The sequence below is a fragment of the Castanea sativa genome, chromosome 12, assembly GCF_040712315.1.
Source record: "Castanea sativa cultivar Marrone di Chiusa Pesio chromosome 12, ASM4071231v1".
Taxonomy (NCBI): domain Eukaryota; kingdom Viridiplantae; phylum Streptophyta; class Magnoliopsida; order Fagales; family Fagaceae; genus Castanea; species Castanea sativa.
Window position 1 is genome coordinate 24631607 of NC_134024.1, and position 21854 is coordinate 24653460.

Sequence of the window (21854 nt, forward strand, 5' to 3'; positions counted from 1 at the left end):
CTAAACCACATTGGAATTCACTGAAATTTTTTTTGGCGCTGAATTCGTTATTTGATGGGAGGGATTGTCAGCAAATGCTGATGGTAGAACTGTGTAAACTACAAGCGGGGTTCTTACCATGTGCACAACATCGATCCAACTAATTGAACCTGATACAATTGGCACCTGAGTTATGTGTTTTCCTTTAACGTTCACAATGAATGTTTTCTTGTCTCCAACAGCAGAGACTGAAAGAACAGATGGTTCCACTGTAATGTTGAGAGAATCAGGTTTATCTATTTTAGCATGGTAGGTTGAGTCTGGTGAGCCAACATTTGTAACTGTCCTATTGAAAATGCCACTGATTTTTTGGCCATCTTCTATGGCTAGGGACAAGGAGGGATAATTAAGAATTTAAGATCCCATCCCCTGCCAGCTTTGGTGCTTTTACAAACACTGTGTTCACCTGTGACTAGTCTTAATGTTGATGTGTTGTAGCCTTGCTTGCATAAAAAATCAATGTAATCTGAGGGAGATGCGTCAAAGACCAGCCCAGGATCTACAGCCTTCGTTGGGTTGAGGAGGCCAGATCCATAAGCAAATTCTCTTACATCTTCATGCTTTGTTGGGTCCATGACATATGCTGCGTTTAAAAACAAAATGTTAAGTGCATTTGAATACAGCTTTTTATTGAAAGCTTATCTAATTATTTGTTGAAAGTTGATTGAAGTATGAAGTCTTATTGTTGTCAGGTGAGATGCAAACTAAGCAGCATTTGGGCTGGCTAAAGTGGCAGTCCTTCTCTTCACCTGTGGTCATGAGTGCGGATTTGATTGCTGCAGGAGACCAACTTGGGTGAGTGGCTTTCACATAAGCTGCAACTCCACTAGCATGTGGGAAAGCCATTGATGTTCCAGAGTCTATATAGTACTTGGTACTCCTGGTGTCCTCTTTATAAACTGAAGTGGGTGCAAGGGGAGTCCAAGCAGCAAGGATATTAACTCCCGGTACAGTGAGGTCAGGCTGAAAATTTTAAATCCAAGTGCTCAGTTCAGAAAATAATATTTTCAAATTTCCTAAGGTAAAAAGAAGTGACAAATATTAAATTTAGTTAATTTGTTTACCTTGAAAATGTCAGGAGTGATTGGGTTGGGACCTCTAGATGAAAAAGAGGCAGCATAGGGAGATGTGATATCTTGTATTTCCTCACTTACCATAAATAGCTTCTGGATTCCTGAGAAAGGTAATCTCTCGTAATCAACATTACTATCATTTTTTTTCCCTCTCCCTTGTGTGTGTTGTTTCTCAAAAAAAACATTACTATCATTTTTCAAATGTGAAAAATATAAGAGTAAATTTATAAGCTATTGTGTGTTAAGTTATATATGTAAAAACAATAACTTTGATGGTGAATTAATTACTTGGAAGATCTTATGTACTCCCATACTTTAAAAATGTCTTTGGTGCTGATGATTGTGGTAGGCAGAGGGAAAGGAAGTGCAACATTTTCAACAGGTCGACTAGGCATTATGACACCTGCCCTGTTTGCCATGATAACACCAGAACAATCTCAGCAGTCTTTGCAAAGAACAATTTTACGCTTCACTTTGTTCATGTCCAATGCCCCAGGGATACAGTACTTTCAAGTTAGGGAAATGTAATTGCCAGAAAAGTTTGTAGCATCTCCACCCCATATCAAAGGAAACAGGGTACCATTGAGCTCAAAAACATTTACAACAGATCCCTTGTGATATATTGATTCAGAATAAAAATCAAGAAATGAGTAACTTGTTAGCTAAAGGTTAGGACCATGCATTTAAAATGTCAAAGTTTTGTATATTGAATAATCCCTTACCATAAATATCTGTCCGCTTCCAAGAACCAAGTGGGACATAAATTGCCTGTCAATGCTGCTAGCTGCCACAGTTAGTGACGATGGTGAGTAATTTTGGATAACTGCTCGTTCTGGTCCATAATTTCCATAAGAAGCTGAGGTCAATATCCCATGTTTCATTGCATAGAAAGATCCTATTGCTACTGGATCTTCCAGTACTGGAGTACAGTTGGTTTTCCAATAGAAGACTGATATGAGATCGCCCCATCAGCAATCGCATCATCAAAAGCAGCAAGGATATCTGCAGCATAGCATCCGGCACCTAACCAACAAGATTTGTACACAGTGACTCTTGCTTCAGGGACTCCACCCCTTGCTAGCCCCTCAGCTAAGCCAAAGTAATTTGCTCCTTTTACCTTACTACCTGCTGCAATTGAAGCAACATGAGTACCATGTCCCTGTGAATCTCTTGGAGATTTGATGTCTTGAGGAGAACATAAATCTAGGCTATTGTAGTACCGAGCTCCAATGATTTTGCTGCAAAAGTTTTAGCTATTTCATGAGCTATTAATTATCAAGTATGAAGATTAAGAAGGTCAAATGATCATAAAGATATCTCACTTGTTGCAGGTAAAGTTGTGGTTGGTTTGGCAAGTTCCTTTCCATTTTGCAGGTGGAGGGCCAAATCCTTTATCGCTAAAGCTTTCTGATTCTGGCCAGATTTCTGCAGAACAACAGAAAGTCCAGTAATTTACCTGAAGATGGTTTAAAATGGAGCCTAAAAATATTAAGTACATTAGAGTTTCACATTTCCACCTGAATCTATAATTCCAATAATTGCATCTCCTACTTGAGAACTTCGAACATGGGATTGATTAAATCCCAAAAAGTCCCATGATCTTGTTGTGTGGAGTTAAAACATGGTGTTAGGTATAACTGAGACTACTTCTTCCATCTCTGCAGTTGAAAATTCAATTTAGTTCATGCAGACTAGCAAAAGAAAGCAATCATATTATCAGTGCTGAATACACGTATGAAGATGTCACCTGAAAAGGTTACAACTTCTTCATCCAATAGTTTAGCTGCAAATCCATTAAAACTCCTTCCATAACTGTAAATGAGTGATTCCTTTGCATCTTCCGTACTGCAAGTCAAAATGTTAAAAAACAGAAGATTCACCTAATTGTTAAGCTATGTTGGGAAAATCACACGAAAAGATAGAAGGCAAACATCATGAAACACAAAATTGCAACCAAAAATAAATTCATTACAATCACTCATAAACTCTCACAAACGTAAGGTGTTCTCAATTCTCATATAAACACACTAGAAAGGAGCTTTCTAACTCTCACACTCCTACTAACAGATACACCACCACTATGTTCATGGGACTATCGCACCTTTTTAGCTTTTTTTTTTTTTGGCTTATAAATACGAGACTCACAATCTTAATAGAAATTATTGTTCCTTATTATTATTTTAACTAATGTAGGATTCCAAAACCAATAAAGAGATTTCTAAACTTATCCCTCATGAGTTGGAATTAACAGTCTCAACAAGCCTGTGAATGATGACCTGAATGGCTCCACAGAAAAAAAATTACATTACTATTGAAAAAAAAAAAAGAACTCTGTAAACAAAATATCATGAATTCATCACTATTTAATAATTGAATTATTTGTGACCTTCCAAGATTTCTTTCTAACATAGAGCAATGCATGTCGTAAGGCGCGGATGCTTCCCTTGGTTTGTCTCCCGTATATACAACATGGACCTGTATTTGAAACCAAACTCACTCAGAAGTTCTAAAGAGTAACTTCTTGTATCCAAATTCCTTTTTGATGCCATAATGAACAAAACAATCAGGGCAGAAGTTGATTATTAAACCATTGTGCATCCCTTTTCAAAAGCATTGAATGGTATCTGATAGTGACGTTTTTTACATGCTGTCAATGCGTTAAGGAGGCTGACGGGAATATACAACCCGTCAGCCAGTCTCATTAGGATGCCTCATTTTGACGTTCGAGGCTATACCCCTTACGTGGCGACGTTAGGCTAACGGATCAAGCTGACGAGTCAAGGCTGACGACCTTGGTTGTAAGGGTCCTTGGCTGACGCTCTTTGTGGAGACATATATAGGCTGACGACAGTGTAGGAGGTACACGTGGGCTGACGACCTTGGCAGGTAAAAGCTGAAGGAGTAGTCCAACCTTCATTCTTAGCCTATCTTGACTTCTACATGCGTGAATATAAGGAAAGTTCTTGCGCCACACGTTCGATTTTAGTCAAGAAGATTCCTATAAGGAAAGGGCTCTATACAATAGGCAAAGATCCACGAATTACTCTTCTAAAAGGAAAGTACTTCTTTACCAAGGTGTTTATTTCGGTTCATACCACTATATATACCCCAAAACCCTCATGACCCAAAGGTACGCACAATTATCTCAACTCTTACACTCTAGGGTTGTTTAAAAGACTCTAACTTGATCGTCGGAGGGTTTTTGGCCGGCACCACACCGGTGCTCTCTGTCCGATCATCTATTTGCTCTTTGCAGGTGTTGCTTCGATTTGAGGAGTATTCGCAGCTTATTGGTGATTTCTTCGGCATCATCAGTTGGCGCCATCTGTGGGGAACGAAACGAGAGCATAGAGAAGACTATCTAGCTTTTGCTCTATCCCTAAGACAAAAAGTTGCATGGTACTCACCAGATCAATGGCAACAACCAATAATCAAGGCGAAGAACCGCACGCCACGACGCTAGAGAGGCAAGTCAAAACGCTTGCGGCGGCAGTTGAGCGCTTCACCAGACAGAATCAAGATCTAGAGGAGCAACTACGACAAAGGAACGCGCACCAAAGTGCGCCAGAGGAGGACCAAGAAGGTGCTAGCCCGGAGGGGAGGAATGCGGTAAGGCCTGAGGGTAGCAACGCCCCGACTAGACCAGAGTGGTAGGAGACTAACCTACCGTCTGTTTCGGACGCATTGCCGCCTTATATCGTAGCTGAGATGCAGCAAATGAGAGAACGTATGGACGCAATGATGAGCGCCCTGAGGGGACGAATCTCAAGAGACCTGGACGACCTAGTCCATAGAACAGATTCACCCTTCACAGCACTCGTGAATTCGTACCTTCTTCCTCTAAAGTTCCGCATGCCACACATCGAGAACTATGACGGATCCAAGGTTCCTTTGGATCATTTGGAATCTTTCAAGACCCTAATGCATCTTCAGGGCGTGCCGGACGAAATCATGTGTAGGGCCTTTCTCACTACGTTGAAAGGACCGGCGAGGGATTGGTACAGCCGACTGACGCCTAACTCCATCAGCACTTTTAAGGAATTAGGCGCATAGTTTGTATCACATTTTATCGGGAGTCACCGGCATAAAAAGTCTACTGCGTGTTTGTTGAACATCAAGCAACGAGAGGATGAGACCTTAAGATCGTACTTAGACCGATTCAACAAGGAATCCCTCTCGATAGAGGAGGCCGATGACAAGATACTCGTGTCAGCATTCACCAACGGACTACGGAAGGGTAAGTTCCTATTCTCCTTGTACAAGAATGACCCAAAAACTATGTTTGACGTATTTTACAGGGCGATGAAGTATATGAACACGGAAGACGCGTTACTGGCTCGAGAGGACAAGCCCAGAAAGAGGGAGAGGCAGGAAGATGCACAGCCGGACCGGCCACGAAAAATGGCCAGAACTAAAGAACGGCGGGACGATCGACGACCCAAACCGCCTACAGGAAGGTTCATGAACTTCACTCCCCTAAACACACCCATCGACTAGGTACTAATGCAGATTAAAGATGAGGAAACTTTAGCCTTTCTTGGCAAGCTGAAGGGAGATCCCAACAGGAGACCAAGGGACAAATACTGTCGTTTTCACCAAGATCATGGCCACGACACCGCCGATTGCTACGACTTGAAACAGCAAATAGAGGCTCTTATTAGGCGAGGAAGGCTACAGAGGTTCGTCAATAAGGAGAGGGTAGAACTGCCGCAAAATCAATCCCCTCGGCAAGACAATGATCGCCCCAGGTAACCTACCAGAGACATAAGGATGATTGTAGGAGGAACTGTGACTGTTGGGTCATCCAAAAAGGCCCGAAAGACATACCTCAGAACGGTTCAGAACGTCCAGATGGCAAGTCCCGCACTTGAAAGGTCACGGATCGACAATCCCACCATCGAATTTTTAGAAGGAGACGCCCGGCGCCTTCATCATCCCCATGATGATGCTCTGGTCGTCACCATACAGGCAGGAGACTACAACATACACCGAGTCCTTGTAGACAACGGTAGTTCGGCAGACATCCTTTACTATCCCACTTTCCAACAGATGGGGATTGGAAGAGAACGACTAATTCCAACTAACGCCCCGCTGGTTGGCTTTGGGGGAGCAAGGATACTTCCACTTGGCATTGTTACTTTGGCAGTAACCATTGGAGACTACCCACAGCAGGTCACTCGGAACGTGACATTCCTAGTAGTCGATTGTTCGTCGGCCTACAATGCCATCATAGGGCGTCCAACCCTCAACTCGTGGAAAGCCGTGACATCGACATACCATCTGATGATAAAATTCCCCACTGATCATGGGATTGGAGAATTGAGAGGAGATCAAGTATCCGCACGAGAATGTTATGTGGCTATGATGGAGATGGACAATCACATCCAGGCCATGAATATAGAGGAGCGTCGGGTGGCGACGGAACCTGCAGAGAAGCTCGAAGATGTGCTTCTCGACGAAGCCCGCCCGGAGCGAACAACCAAAATCGGCACCTTAGCCAGCTCGACGGTACGTCAAGAACTCGCGAACTTCTTGAAAGAAAATAGGGACGTGTTCGCATGGAGCCATGAAGACATGCCAGGGATCGACCCATCAGTCATGGTGCACAGGTTGAACGTGTCGCCATCTTTCCCGCCCGTCCGACAGAAGAAAAGAACCTTCGCTCAAGAAAGAGATCAAGCAGCAGCAGAAGAAGTCCGCAAACTACAAGATGCGGGATTTATCAGGGAAGTGTACTACCCTGATTGGTTAGCAAATATCGTGATGGTCAAAAAGAACAATGGAAAATGGAGGATGTGCGTCGACTTCACGGACTTGAACAAAGCATGCCCCAAGGATAGCTATCCCCTCCCGCGAGTCGACGTCCTGGTGGATTCCACGGCCAAACATCAGCTGCTGAGCTTCATGGATGCATTTTCTGGGTATAATCAAATCCGGATGGACGAAGCCGATCAGGAGAAGACTTCGTTCGTGACCAGCCAAGGCCTCTTTTGCTACAAGGTCATGCCCTTTGGTCTGAAAAACGCTGGCGCAACCTATCAGAGGCTCATGAATAAGATGTTTACATGGCAGATTGGAAGAAACGTCCAAGTATATGTTGATGACATGCTCGTCAAAAGTCAAAGGGAAGAGGCCCATTTGGAGGATCTCAAGGAAACATATGACACTCTTCGCTCCTACAAAGTGAAGCTCAATCCAAGCAAGTGTGCCTTTGGAGTGACGGCGGGAAAATTCTTAGGGTACATGGTATCCCAAAGAGGTATCGAGGCCAACCCGGACAAAATTCAGGCCATTATAGGGATGGCCCCTCCTAAAAATATGAAGGAAGTACAAAGCCTCAATGGCAAGGTCGCCGCGCTTAGCAGATTTGTGTCGAAAACGGCAGACAGATGCCTGCCTTTCTTCCGAACATTGAAAAAATCCTTTGAATGGACGACCGAATGTCAACAGGCGTTCGAAGATTTGAAGGTCTATCTCTCTTCACCACCGTTACTAAGCCCCTCACAGCCAGGAGAAGAACTATTCCTCTACCTGGCCATTTCCCAAGCAGCTATCAGTGCGGCCCTAATCAAAGAAGACGACAAGATTCAACGGCCCGTGTACTACGCGAGCAAGGCATTGCACGGTGCAGAGGAGAGATACCCCCCATGGAAAAACTCACCTTCGCCTTGGTCACGGCAGCCCGCAAACTCAAGCCATATTTCCAAGCCCATACGATAGTCGTCCTAACTGACAAACCTTTGCGACGAGCAATGGGCAGCCCTGCAGCCGCCGGGCGAATAGCATTATGGTCGATAGAATTAAGCGAGTTTGACATACAATATCGCCCCCGCACCGCCATTAAGGGGCAAGTGGTTGCCGACTTCATTGCGGAATTCACCAGCATGGAAGACAGAGAAGAAATAAGTCTCCAATGGATTGTTTTCACGGACGGGTCGTCCAACAAGAAGGCTGGAGGGGTCGGGGTCGTACTTAAATCCCCGGAGGGCGACGAACTCAAGTGTATGATTCGCCTCGATTTTCCCACAACTAATAATGAAGCCGAGTACGAAGCCCTGATAGCGGGTTTAGATCTTGCCCAAGTTGTAGGGGCTGTAAGTATAGTTATTCACTGCGACTCCCAGGTCGTCACAAGTCAGGTGAACGGCGAATACGAGTGCAAGGGTGAGAAAATGAAGAAGTACTGGGAGCAAGCGAAAAGAAGGATAGATGGGCTGCAGGCCAAAATAGTACAAATTCCACGAGGAGAAAACGAACACGCCGATCGTCTTTCCAAAGCCGCATCTGCGGAGTCTATGATCACCATTGATGGGGTGCTTTCTTTTACTCAGTCCTCACCATTAATTGACGTTTTCAATATACAGGAAATTGGATCCGAGAACAATTGGACTACCCCTTTGATCTCCTACCTAAAGGACGGCACGTTGCCTGATGAGAAGGAGGCTGCCAGGAAGCTGAAGGCCAGGTCAGCACGGTTTGTCTTGATAAAGGACATCCTCTATAAAAGGGGCTTCTCACGACCATACTTAAGATGTGTAGGCCCTGAAGAGGTGGACTATGTTATGAGAGAGGTACACGAGGGAATATGCGGCAACCACTACGGATCTCGGTCATTGGTACACAAGCTAATTCGGGCCAGATACTACTGGCCAACAATGCGAAGTGACGCCCAGGTTTATGTGAGAGCTTGCGACAAATGCCAAAGGTTCAGCAACATCATCCAGCTGCCGGCGGAAGAACTGACCCCCATAAGCGCCCCATGGCCGTTCGCGCAATGGGGATTGGACATCATGGGACCCTTCCCAATGGCAGCAAGGCAGCTGAAGTTCCTCGTCGTTGGCATCGATTACTTCACCAAATGGGTTGAAGCTGAAGCCTTAGCCACAATCATTGAAAAGAACATAAGGGGTTTTGTTTGGAAAAACATTATTTGCAGGTACGAAATTCCAAGGGTCTTTATTTCGGACAACGGTAAGTAGTTCGACAACGACTCTTTCCGAGCCTTCTGTTCAGAGTTAGGAATTAAGAACCATTATTCCTCCCCGGCCCATCCTCAAGCAAACGGACAAGTTGAAGTCACTAACCGATCCTTGCTTCGAATCATCAAGACTCGGCTCGAGGGGGCAAAGGGCATATGGCCTGAGGGGCTACCCAGCGTATTATGGGCATACAGAACGACAGTACGAACCCCTACAGGAGAAACCCCTTTCCAGTTGACATACGGGAGTGAAGCGGTCATTCCAGCCGAGATAGGACTCACGAGCTATAGGGTGGACAATCACGACGAGGAAAGAAATGATCAAGAGCTTCGTTTACAACTGGATCTAATTGACGAGGTAAGGGCGGTGGCAAAGCAGAGACTCGCAAGATACCAGGACCTCGTAGCCAAGCACTACAACTCCCGAGTCAAGCATCGAGACTTCAAAGTCAGAGATCTTGTTTTAAGGAAGGTGATGGGTGCAGCAAGGGATCCCACACAAGGAAAGCTCGGCCCGAATTGGGAAGGACCATACAAGATTGCATCATGGATAAGAAAGGGCACCTATCACCTAGAGACTCTTGACGGGCAGAAACTACGACACCCATGGAACGCCGAGCATCTCAGAAAGTACTACTAGTAGAAGATAGCAACCAGAACATTACTCCTCATTACCAGTTTACGCTCTTTAATTATTTGTCTTAGCTTATTCCTGTCTATAGTATATTTTAAGTCCAAAGGGCTGAAAAGTTTATCTTTCCTTTTTTAAACAAAATTTTTACTTATGCATTCATCATAATAAGAGGAGGTTCATTCAGAAACGACTAGTAAATTTTTTATGTCTTGAAGAGAACAGCAAATCCTCTACAACTAAGTCCACAAGTTGGACAATCTTATGGCCAAGTTCACAAAGTGGACGGCCTACTTTTAAGTCCACAAAGTGGACGACCTACTAATAAGTCCGCAAAGTGGACGATCTATTTCTAAGTCCACAAAGTGGACGGCCTACTTCTAAGTCCACAAAGTGGACGGCCTACTTTTAAGTCCACAAAGTGGACGACCTACTAATAAGTTCACAAAGTGGACGATCTATTTCTAAGTCCACAAAGTGGACGGCCTACTTTTAAGTCCACAAGATGGACGACCTTACACCTAAAATCCACAGGGTGGACGACCTCATTGCTAGGTAGGGGGCCCCATCACTAGGTGCACAAGATGTACAAGGGCAATAAAGTGATGATCTGTTCCCTCTTGGACTCGTCACCTTGCCATGATGCAACAAAGTGACGGTGTTATGTTCAAAATGACGACATAATAAGTTAGCTAAGCTGATGGCATTGTTCGTGGAAATGATGGGCGTATAGCTAAATGGATACATCGAACTAGCTTAGCTAACAAAAGAAGAGCTGACACCGTTAGGAAATTGATAGGCATACAATTAAGTTTTACCTAACGACGTCGCCCACGAAACTGACGGAATGATAATAAACGACCCTAAGTTTTTATGAAAAAGAAACTGACGCCGTCATCAGTTCAACAAAAATTGAATTGAAAGAGAAAAACGCCGTCAAAAATAAACTGACGAGCTCATATAATTTTGACTTGGAATAAAAAACACACATACTTGAAGTATAAAATGACATTAAAATTAACATGGACGATGTCTTTACAAAAACCCAGAAAAACGGGCGTCAAGTACTACAAGTTCGTCTACACTTTTTCTTAAAATAAAAAATAAATAAAAAAAAGAAAATTTTGAGTCCATAGGAGGGTCTCAAGGTCTTCCATCGTCTTCGACAGTAAAAGGCTGGGCGCAGGAGAGAGAAGGGCTGACGGCATTTTGGTCGTCACTGCGGGGATTCGCTGGAGTCAGAGTAACGGATTGATCCGCAGTTGGTTGAGCTAGGACGACGCTGTTGTCACTCTGATTGTTGTCGTCAGCTTCTTCATTGACGGCGTCACCTGCAGGGGTTGACGGGATGGACTCATCCATTGAAATCCTTGACAAATCCAAGTCAGGATAGGCAGATTTTACTTGCTTCAAGCAGTCCTCGAACCCGTCACCATAGTAGGCAGCACAGGCGTCTATGAAGGCTGACGAATCCTTAAACTCCGTCACAACATCGCTCCTAGCCGTCTCCACTTGGACTAGGATGGACCTCAGCTCCTTCTCCGCCGTCACCTTGGTCTCCGCTTCCAGCTCCCGTCGACAGGTTTCCTCCGTCAGCTTTTCCTTGTAATCCTTCAGCTCCTCGCCCAAGATGCGGTTCGCATCCTTGTACTGCGCCTGGCCGTCAGCTAGGTACTTGACGCGCTCGTGCAGACGGGTAATCACCCCTTCCTTGGCAGAGCACCTGCTTGACAGAGCCTTCATGCGAACCATAGCCTGAAAGAAAAAGGGGACAAGACAACGTCAGGGTATAAAAAATTGGTCGGGCACCAAAGTAGAAAGCGAGGCTCACTCTGGTAAGGTCGAAAAGGCCTGACGCCTTTATCTCGTCAATAGTCTGCTCGGCACAAGGGTCCATTTCCTCATCCTTCAAAATGGACTCCGTCACCTCTACAGCGTAGTCTTTATGGGTCAGCAGACGACGTACAGATCCCTGGGAGATAGGGCTTGACGAGGTCATGGGCCCCTTACCTGCCCCATGAACGGGCCTGGGAGGTGACGGCCTTCGTGAAGACTTGTCCCCAGGAGTTGGGGCAGCTTTCTTCCCTGGACGGTCTTCCCTACCGTCAGGTTTCCTCTTGGCCACAACCTTCCCGACGGGCCTGGGGGCTGACGGTGGGGTTGATTCGCCCCCAGCCTTCTCTTGCTGTTTTTTCTTGGCCGCAGCGGCAGCTCGAACCCTTTGTTTGGCTGACTCCATTTCTGCGAAGAATAAGGGTTAGAAAGAGACAGCGTCAGGATAAAGAAAAGAAGTTGAAGGACACTCACGACGACGAGAATAAGCATTCAATTTGCAAGCTTCCTCCGTCGGTTCAGGACCACCACAATATAAGTGAAGAGTATCTAACGTGATTAGATCCCGACACTTCCTCTCGTCCAAGGGAATGGCCGTCACTCGACGAATGAAATCCTCTTGCTCCTCGGTAATACGTGGACGATTGTTAGCTGCAATGAAAAGTGACGGGTTAGGATAGCAAAAAAAAGTAGACGAAGCGAGAAGGGTCGACGGGATTAACGTGAATCTCTAACATACGCCCATGTGTTATCAAAACCATTGGGCATTGACTCCCACTCCTCTTGACGACATACCCAGTTTGTTCCTTCTACAAAGAAGTATCTGCCCTTCCACTTCCTATTTGAGTCAGGCATATCTGACACTAACTTCAACTCCTTTTCCCTCACTGCAAAATGATACACTCCTTTTGACGAGGAAATGTGTTGAGGACGATAACACCAAAAGAACTCGTCCAAGGTCAGCTGACGGTTCCCACCACTCAGACGACCCCACAAGATCTCGGCACCAATAAAGGTTCGCCAAGCATTAGGGGCAATCTGGCTGACGGATATTCCGAGGAAGTTAGCCAACTGACGGTGTAATGCCATTAGTGGCAGCCTTAGCCCGGCCGCGAACATGGCATCGTACATGCCGACGTTCGCGGTTCGTCCCGAGTAACACCTTTCACCTTCCTCAGGAAGACGGATGGGAATGTCGTCTGGTATTTGGTAACGGGACCGCAAACTTTTGAAAACATTCTCCGACATCGTCGGGAGAAAATTGTTGACGGGCCACTCTGAGGGTAAGATGAAGGGACGGTCATCACCAGAGGATCCCGAGGTGCTCTCTAAGGCTTCCTCGTCGCCGTCACTCTCACCCCCGTCACTGATACTTGCCTTTTCATGAATCCCTTGGTCTTCATCGTCTACCTCTTCTTCATCACCGCTCACCTCACTTCCTCTAGAACTCTCTACTTCATCGTCAGAAGGAGTTGACGATTCTCTTTCTGACGACCAGGATAGGCCCTCCGCGGGCTCATGACCTGATTGGAAAACTTCGTCGTAACCCGCTCCGTCGCGGATTGACGATCGATCACTCGACGTCTCCCTAGACATTTGACTATCTACAAACGACGGGTTTTTTCTAAGATCCTAGGCAGACGACTTCACTAAAGGGCGTCACTAGAAAAAGTAAAAAGTAAAGTAAGGAAAACCTACGTGTAGGAGGACGGTCTCAAGAAGCTGACGGCTGTACGATTGACGGTGTGATAAGATTGGCAGTGACGAATTCTTTCTCTCAAGATGAACAAGGCGAAAAAAGTGGGAAAAAGGTAAATAGTGAAGTATATATAGGAGAGAGGAGGCGCGAAAGACGAAGCGACACACCCGTCCAGACACGGAGCCAATCAGTCTACGCCATGTGTCCCACCATTTAATGAAGATGGCACAAATTACCATGCACGAACCGTTTCCCCAGTAACGATAACTCCATGACCCGTCACCCATAGCCGACGGGGTAATGGAGTGGGGGGCAGTTGATAGTGACGTTTTTTACAAGCTGTCAATGCGTTAAGGAGGCTGACGGGAATATACAACTCGTCAGCCAGTCTCATTAGGATCCCTCCTTTTGACGTTCGAGGCTATACCCCTTACGTGGTGACGTTAGGCTAATGGATCAAGCTGACGAGTCAAGGCTGACGACCTTGGTTGTAAGGGTCCTTGGCTAACATTCTTTGTGGAGACATACATAGGCTGACGACAGTGTAGGAGGTACACGTGGGCTGACGACCTTGGCAGGTAAAAGCTGAAGGAGTAGTCCAACCTTCATTCTTAGCCTATCTTGACTTCTACATGCGTGAATATAAGAAAAGTTCTTGCGCTACACGTTCGACTTTAGTCAAGAAGATTCCTATAAGGAAATGGCTCTATACAATAGGCAAAGATCCACGAATTACTCTTCTAAAAGGAAAGTACTTCTTTACCAAGGCGTTTATTTCGGTCCATACCACTATATATACCCCAAAACCCTCATGACCCAAAGGTACGCACAATTATCTCAACTCTTACACTCTAGGGTTGTTTAAAAGACTCTAACTTGATCGTCGGAGGGTTTTTGGCCGGTACCACACCGGTGCTCTCTGTCCGATCATCTATTTGCTCTTTGCAGGTGTTGCTTCGATTTGAGGAGTATTCGCAGCTTACTGGTGATTTCTTCGGCATCATCAGTATCTATGTATTAAAACTAATATGTGCAAATTGGTACTCGTTTAAGGTGAGATGAGATCTATGCAGCTTTTAATTGCATCTCTCAAGGTTGCACGCATGTATAGATTACAATGAACACCACTTTAAAAAAAGAAAAGAAAGTAAGAAGTTAAATTTTCTTAAAAGTTGTAAAACCTATTACACTAAGCGTATAAACTGTTCAAGAACTTGAAGTACCTTCCTCTCTTGGGAATGGCATTGCATCACAAAGGCTATTAGAAGGTACAGAAGAGTGAGTTCTCGTGGCTTGGCCATTTTGTTGTGGTTTTGTTGGGAGCTTAGTGACTAACGAAGGTGAATTGGTTTCTCAAGCATGGAGATTAGAGTTCAGGTTATTTATAATAAATCATTAACAGATGGCTTTTCAATACCATTTGACTCTTATTATTATTCCGAAGGGTGTTGTAATTTGATCCTTGTGAAATAGTTGTGAATTATGATTTTCATTCTGTTAGAAATACTAAACGATTGTATTGTATTTCTCACTGAAAAAATATACATGACTGCCTTTATATAAGAGGCATATGAGTGCAGTATAAGTAAATATGAGTGTAGTACAAGTAAGAGTGTAGTACAAGAATGTGTGCTATACAAGTAAACTAGTTGGGCCTAAAGCCCACAACATTATTCATATTAACAGCCCCCCTCAAACTCAAGGTGGATGTAAGACCAACTTAAGGTTGTCAACCAAAGTACGAAGGAGTCCCTTAGGATGTGACTTGGTAAAGATATCTGCAAATTGATTTGTAGAGGAGATTGAGATTAGCTTGAGAGCACCATGGATAAGATGATAACGGATAAAATGACAATCGATCTCGATGTGTTTAGTCCGTTCATGGAAGACATCATTGTGAGCAATATGAATGACACTCTTGTTGTCACAATAAAGAGGAGTAGTAGAGGATGTAGACACACCTAAGTCTTTGAGAAACCATCGTAGCCAAAGAAGCTCAGATGTGGTATCAGCAAGGGCACGATATTCTGCTTCAGTACTGGAACGGGCCACATGAGTTTGTTTCTTGCTTCGCCAAGAAATCAGAGAAGAACCAAGAAGAAAGCAATAACCAGTGGTGGACCTGCAATCAGTGGGATCTTCTGCCCAATCAGCATCAGAAAATGCATGGAGAACAGGAGGAGACTAAGCAGAGTAGAAAAGACCATGGAAGAGTGCCCTTTAGGTACCGAAAAATGCGCAGAACAGCAGCATAGTGAGTCGATTGTGGAGCAGACAGATACTGACTCACCTGGTGAACAACATAGGAAATGTCTGGATGAGTAATAGTGAGGTAAACTAGGCTGCCAACTAAGCGTCTGTAAAGGGAGGGATTAGATAATGGTTTCCCCCCTGAGGGAGTCAGATGCGCATTAAGCTCAACTGGAGTGTCAACAGTCTTGCTATCAGTGAGTCCAGCTCTAGACAAGAGTTTGGAGGCATACTTGGCTTGAGTAATGTAAAGTCCATTTGTAGAACGAGTGATTTAAAGACTCAAGAAGTAGCTGAGATGTCCAAGATCTTTCATCTCAAACTGCTGACTGAGAAAATCCTTGAATTCTTGAATGCCACTGAGGTCATCACCAGTTATGATCATATCATCCATATATATGAGAAGTAAAATAGTGCCTTTGTCAGTGCGACGAAGAAATAAGGCAGAATCATAATGATTGGCCATGTAATCGAAGCGAGAGATGGTAGAGCTGAATTTGGCAAACCAAGCTCGTGGAACTTGTTTAAGACCATAAAGTGCATGTTGAAGGTGACAAACCTTGTTTGATTCAACAAAGAGCCCAGGAGGAGGTTGCATATAAACTTCTTCACTTAAATTCCCATTAAGGAATGCATTTTTGACATCCATCTGGAAAAGATCCCATTTACTCGCAGCAGCAACAGCTAAGAGGGCACGAATAGATGAGATACAAGCAACCGGAGCAAAGGTCTCTTCATAATCAATCCCATACTTCTGTGTAAAACCTTTTGCAACAAGACGAGCTTTGTAGCCCTCAATGGACCTATCAAAGCGAGTTTTAATCTTGTAGATTCACTTACAACCAACCACAGATTTCACAGGGGGGAGAGTGACCAAGCCCCAAGTATGGTTTTTAGATAATGCATCAAGTTCCTCTTTCATTGCAATCTGTCATATAGGGTCAGTGGAAACCTCACGATAGGTGTGAGGCTCGTGTAGTGTAGCAAGGGCAGTGTAACAATGATAGTTAAGTAAATATGCAGGAATGGACCTTACCCGAGTTGAGTGACAAGGTGGAATGTCTTGTGCATGATCTTCAGGCGGAGCAGGAGCAGGGGACCCAAGATCAAGGTTGGGTAGCTCGTCTTCGACCTGTTCATTTTCCACCTGTTCATTAAAGGGGGAACTAGGAAAGGGATCAAGGATATCTGGTGGTTGGACAGAGAAGTCAATAGGAGAATCAGGAGCAGCTACAGGAGGATCAGGAGCAACTATAGGAGGGTCAGGAGTAGCTATAGAAGAAATATGTGTCTCATCTGGAAATAGATCTAAGACAGGAGAGGAAGATAGAGAAGCACGGAAGTAAAAGAGCTTGACAAAGAGGCGATGTTCCCAAAAGACAACATTGCGGGAGATACGAAGACGATGAGAAATAGGATCATAACACCAATACCCTTTTTGAGTTTCACTATAGCCAAGAAAACAACAAAGTCTTGACCTAGGCTCAAGTTTGTTATGCTTATGTGGCTGAAGAAGAACGAAACAAGTAGAGCCGAAGGAGCGAAGGTGGTGATAGTTTGGAGGTGACCCAAAAAGGCGCTCATATGGAGTTTGATTTTGGATTACAGGACTAGGAATGCGATTAATAGCATGAACAGCATGAAGAGTAGCTTTGCCCCAAAAAGGAGCAGGAACTTTGGTAGAAAGAAGGAGAGCACGAACAGTGTCAAGGATATCACGAAATTTTCGTTCGACTCTACCATTTTTTTGAGAGGTACCTAGACAAGTTAGTTGATGAATAGTGCCATAGGAATGCAAAATAGCTTGGAAAGCATATTGAGTGTACTCAAGAGTATTATCAGATTGAAAAATTTTGATACGATTGGAAAATTAAGTTCGACCATTTTTGCAAAATTAGAATATACTTGCAATAATTCAGAACGATGTTTCATATTAAAAATCCAACTATAGTGAGAGTAATCATCAACAAAGACAACAAAATATCGAGATCCACCGATACTAGAGACAGAGGAAGGTCCCCAAACATCAGAATGAATAAGGTCAAAGATATCAATGGATATTGATTCACTAGTATTGAAAGGCAAAGTTGGTTGTTTTCCTAACCGACATGAAACACAATCAAAATTTTCTGTAGACACTGAACCTAATAAACCTCTAGAAGCCAATTTTGTACACGAGAAGAAGATGCGTGACCAAGTCGAGCATGCCAAAGTGCAAGGGAAGGAATAGAAGAAACTGTAGCAGCTGCGGCAATAGAAATAGGAGCAACAAGTGGAAGACGAAGGTTGTCCACGAGAAACATATGCCCAACTCTAGGACCGGTCCCTAGCTCTTGTCCCGTCCTTGGATCCTACACAATACACAATCAAATATAATTCGATAACCTAACTCAGCTAATTGTCCCACAATACACAATCAAATATAATTCGATAACCTAACTCAGCGAATTGTCCCACAGAAAACAAATTGTAAGAAAGGTCGGGAACATTAAAGACCCTAGAAACTGAGAGGTTGGAGGATAAAAATGAAACCTATATTATGACCAGACATTGTGGAACCATTTGTTGTGCGAATAGTAAGAGGGTGTGATGCAGGTTTAAGTTCAGAAAATAAGGACGAGTGAGGTGTCATGTGATTGCAACAAGCAGAATCCATAAGCCAAGAGGAAGGAGACATACCAGATAAAGCTGAGAGAGAAGAGGAATAAGATGCATTACCAACCATATGAATGACATTGGCGATGATGTTTTTAAGGTCATCTGTGGACATGGTGAAAGTGCGACCTGAAGACTTAGACTGTGCAGAGACGGGAGCCATTGGTTGGACACTCTCAGTATTAGCAACAGTGGTAGCAGAAATTGAAAGAGCTGATTTATTGCGCTGATCGCAAGTCTCAATATTATGGCCAAAACGTTTGTAAAAATTGCAAAAACATTTGCTGGATTGTCGGCGACGATTGTTGCAAAAGGAAGAAGACCTATCCTTATTCTTCATTTAGAAGCAAAATATGCAAAAATGGATTGCAAAAATGAAATCTACGCGAAAAACTGGATAAGGAGCACCTGGACTGCAAAAAATCAACTCTGGCAAAAAGTCAACGGTCAGCGGTCAATGGTGATGACATCAGCAGGTGACGTGGCGCTGACGTCAGCAGGTGACGTGGCGCTGACGTCAGCAGGTGGCTGGATGCTGACGTAAGCTAGGGCTGACGTGGCACTGATAACGTCACAGGATGACGTCAGCTGGAACTGAAGACGGTGCGTGCGGTGCGTGGGGCGTGTGGGTTGAAGTGCAGAATCTTCAAGTGGCGCGTGAGGGCGCGTGCAGCCTCCGATGGCTTCACGACTTCCACCAAGTTGTAGATCGGTGCAAGACGATCTCAGTGGTACCTTTAGCAAGTTGATCGGAGCAAGAGTCGCGGCGGTGCGGAAAGAGGCAGTGGTCTTTGTGGTGCAAAACTCCTCAACGACGTCTGCTGCAGGTCTGGAACCCAAGGATGATGTCTGGAAGACGTCGAAGGTTCAACGGCGAAAGGCTGCAGCAGCTGTTGTGACGGTGGAAGCGATGTTGAGAATGGGGTACACTAATAAAAGACAAGACTGCTATGACAAAGGTCAGAGCAGTGGCTTTGATAACATGTTAGAAATACTGAATGATTGTATTGTATTTCTCATTGAAAGAATATACATGAATGCCTTTATATAAGAGGTATATGAGTGCAGTATAAGTAAATATGAGTGTAGTACAAGTAAGAGTGTACTACAAGAATGTGTGCTATACAAGTAAACTAGTTGGGCCTAAAGCCCACAACATTATACATATTAACACATTCCATTACTCTAGAACTAGAGTAACGCATAAGGGAAATGTCATGAAACTTTATTGGTAGATGCCAATGACCTTAATGGTCTAATGGCACCTCCAAGAGGGTCTCAGGTTCAAGACCCCGTAGGGGCAGGGGTGGGGGTAGATTTACAATATTTCTAACCATGGCACCAAAAAAAAAAAAAAACCTTTATTGGTAGATCTTTAAGTTTAGACGTGGGATTATTCGGTGCTGTCCTTAATGATAAAGAGAGATTAGCAGGTGATATTCAAAAGAGGAGAGTAATAACTAAGAGCTCTAGTAGCGGTTGGTTCTAGTTAATTGAATTCGTAATATTTCTTGTCATATTGAATAAGATATCTTGCATGCAAAAAAAAAATTGGCCCATATAGGTTTAAATCCTATTACATCTATAATTAAATATAAAAAAATCTAATAGGTCTGATTTCTTTATGTAAAACTTTTATTTTATTCTTGGGCAAACAGCAATTTTTGTCTAAAAGGCTCGGCCCATTTTCCAATTTTGTCTAAAGAATTTCTAAAGTAGTAATCCTTAAAGTTTGTATGTAAAATGATCTAATTCAGTCGTTAAAATTTGCCTAATTTATCAATTTAGTCTGTATAGTTTCAAAAGCTTGTAATATGATTACTCTATTTTTTTCTTTTTATATCCTTATATTTTCCCACAATTTTCTTATTGGCCAGACGGCCCAGACATGAAATAGAGAATTGTTCAGAAAGTGAAAACTCTCGTTCTATTTTTTTTTGAAATTAAAAAATAAATTTCATGTCAATTTCACGTAATTGAGCCATTATGGTGGCTATATGGCACTTTTAAAGTAATTAAAATGTTATTGTTAGAATCATCATCAAAGTAATCTATATAATATCTAAAAGTAGCATGTAAACTTTGATCCATTTTGGTCAATTTCGGTCTATTCAGTCTAATTAGGTCTTATATGGTTTACTTTAGTCTATGTCGGTCAACTTTGGTCAATTTGTTCTAATTCAGTCCACTTCTGCCCATTCGGTCCATTTAGGTCTACTTGTACCATTTTGGACTAATTGAGCCTTAATATTTAATTCTTCTTGTAGATTGCCTTTTTAGTTTTTAACTCAAAAATTCATTTTTTTCTTAGATTTTGAGTAAAAGTATGAAATTTTATTCTATTGGGTCCAAACTCTTTAGTTTTAGGCTAAAAAAAAAAAATAGGCATTAGAAATTAGAGATATTGGCCATACAAGGGCAATAAAAATGATAAATATTCAGAAGAATACCTTAAAATTCAAATTTTAGTAATATATGCATTATACCTATATTTGGAAAGGAAAAAAAAATTCTACAATTCTAAACTTATATAATAATTTAAACTTTATGTTACATGTGTTCCATTGAATGATGGTTTACAATTTTTTTAATAATATTTTCTCCATTTATATAAAACAATATTATAGTTATGTAATTAAAATATTTTTATTAAATTATATATATATATATATATATTGTAAGGATTCAATTTTGGTGCCTAAGCCCAAAAGGAAAAAGATCTAGGTCCAAAGAGCCCAATATAATGAATTTGTAGAGATTGGCTGGCTAGAAAACTAGGCTTTAATGAGTTAGATAGTGATTACAGTGAGCCCAGGTGACAAGAAAACAAGAATAAACCAATTTTGCTCAAAGAAAATCGTCCTCGGCACAGTCCGAGAAGACTAGTTCTTATATGTATATCTTTTGAAATTTGTTACAAGTCTAGTTCTTGTTGTTATAGTGTCTTTTCTCTCAAATCTCTGATCCCTCCTTGCAAGGGGCTTCTTTCTCTATTAAATACCCCTCTCTTCTTCATCTCCACTATCCACGTGTAGGTCAAGTTGTTGGCTTTGATTCTTGTCCCATTAGCACATTCCTGAAGTCTTTGGAAGTAGCTGTAAGGCTGCTGGCCACTGTTCAGGTATCACCTCCACATTAATGCGGCCAGAGGGTTAGCTGCAAAGCATTCAATGCGGTGGTAGCAGCTTTCCCTTAGATGTTTCTTAACTTCCCTTCCCTTTGTCCTATGTTTCCCTGATGTATATATCCTTATCAGTAGAACCTTTCAAAGCGTTGCCCTCGAGGGCAGACCAATCCTTCTAACCTCTGCTTTGCTTAGCTGATGAGGCATTCCTTCTCGGACTACCTTCTCAAACCTTCACAGTCATAGTTTGCTAATGGAGCTCTGACTACGTCTTCCTTATCGTCTATCTGTCCTTGGACCACTAAGTGTTCTTGGACAAGGCCATGACCCAATATATACTCTTGGGCCCTTTATCTCTACACACACACACACACACACACATATATATCATTGTTGAATGCAAAATACATTATATGTTCCATTACATAAAATTTATAAAAATAAAAAATACTTTTAAATAACACATGCACTATTTAACATACACATATTACATTATATTCTTAAAAAATGATTATATTACATTTTTCAACGCATCACGTGACTTTGCGACTAGTTAAAATAATTAGCATCAA

The 21854-nt window shown here is 43.0% G+C and overlaps 1 pseudogene; it reads right to left on the reverse strand.

Annotated features, from left to right (window-relative positions):
* Positions 1–14554, reverse strand: LOC142620409 (cucumisin-like; annotated as a pseudogene).
* Positions 14555–21854: the final 7300 nt, after the last annotated feature.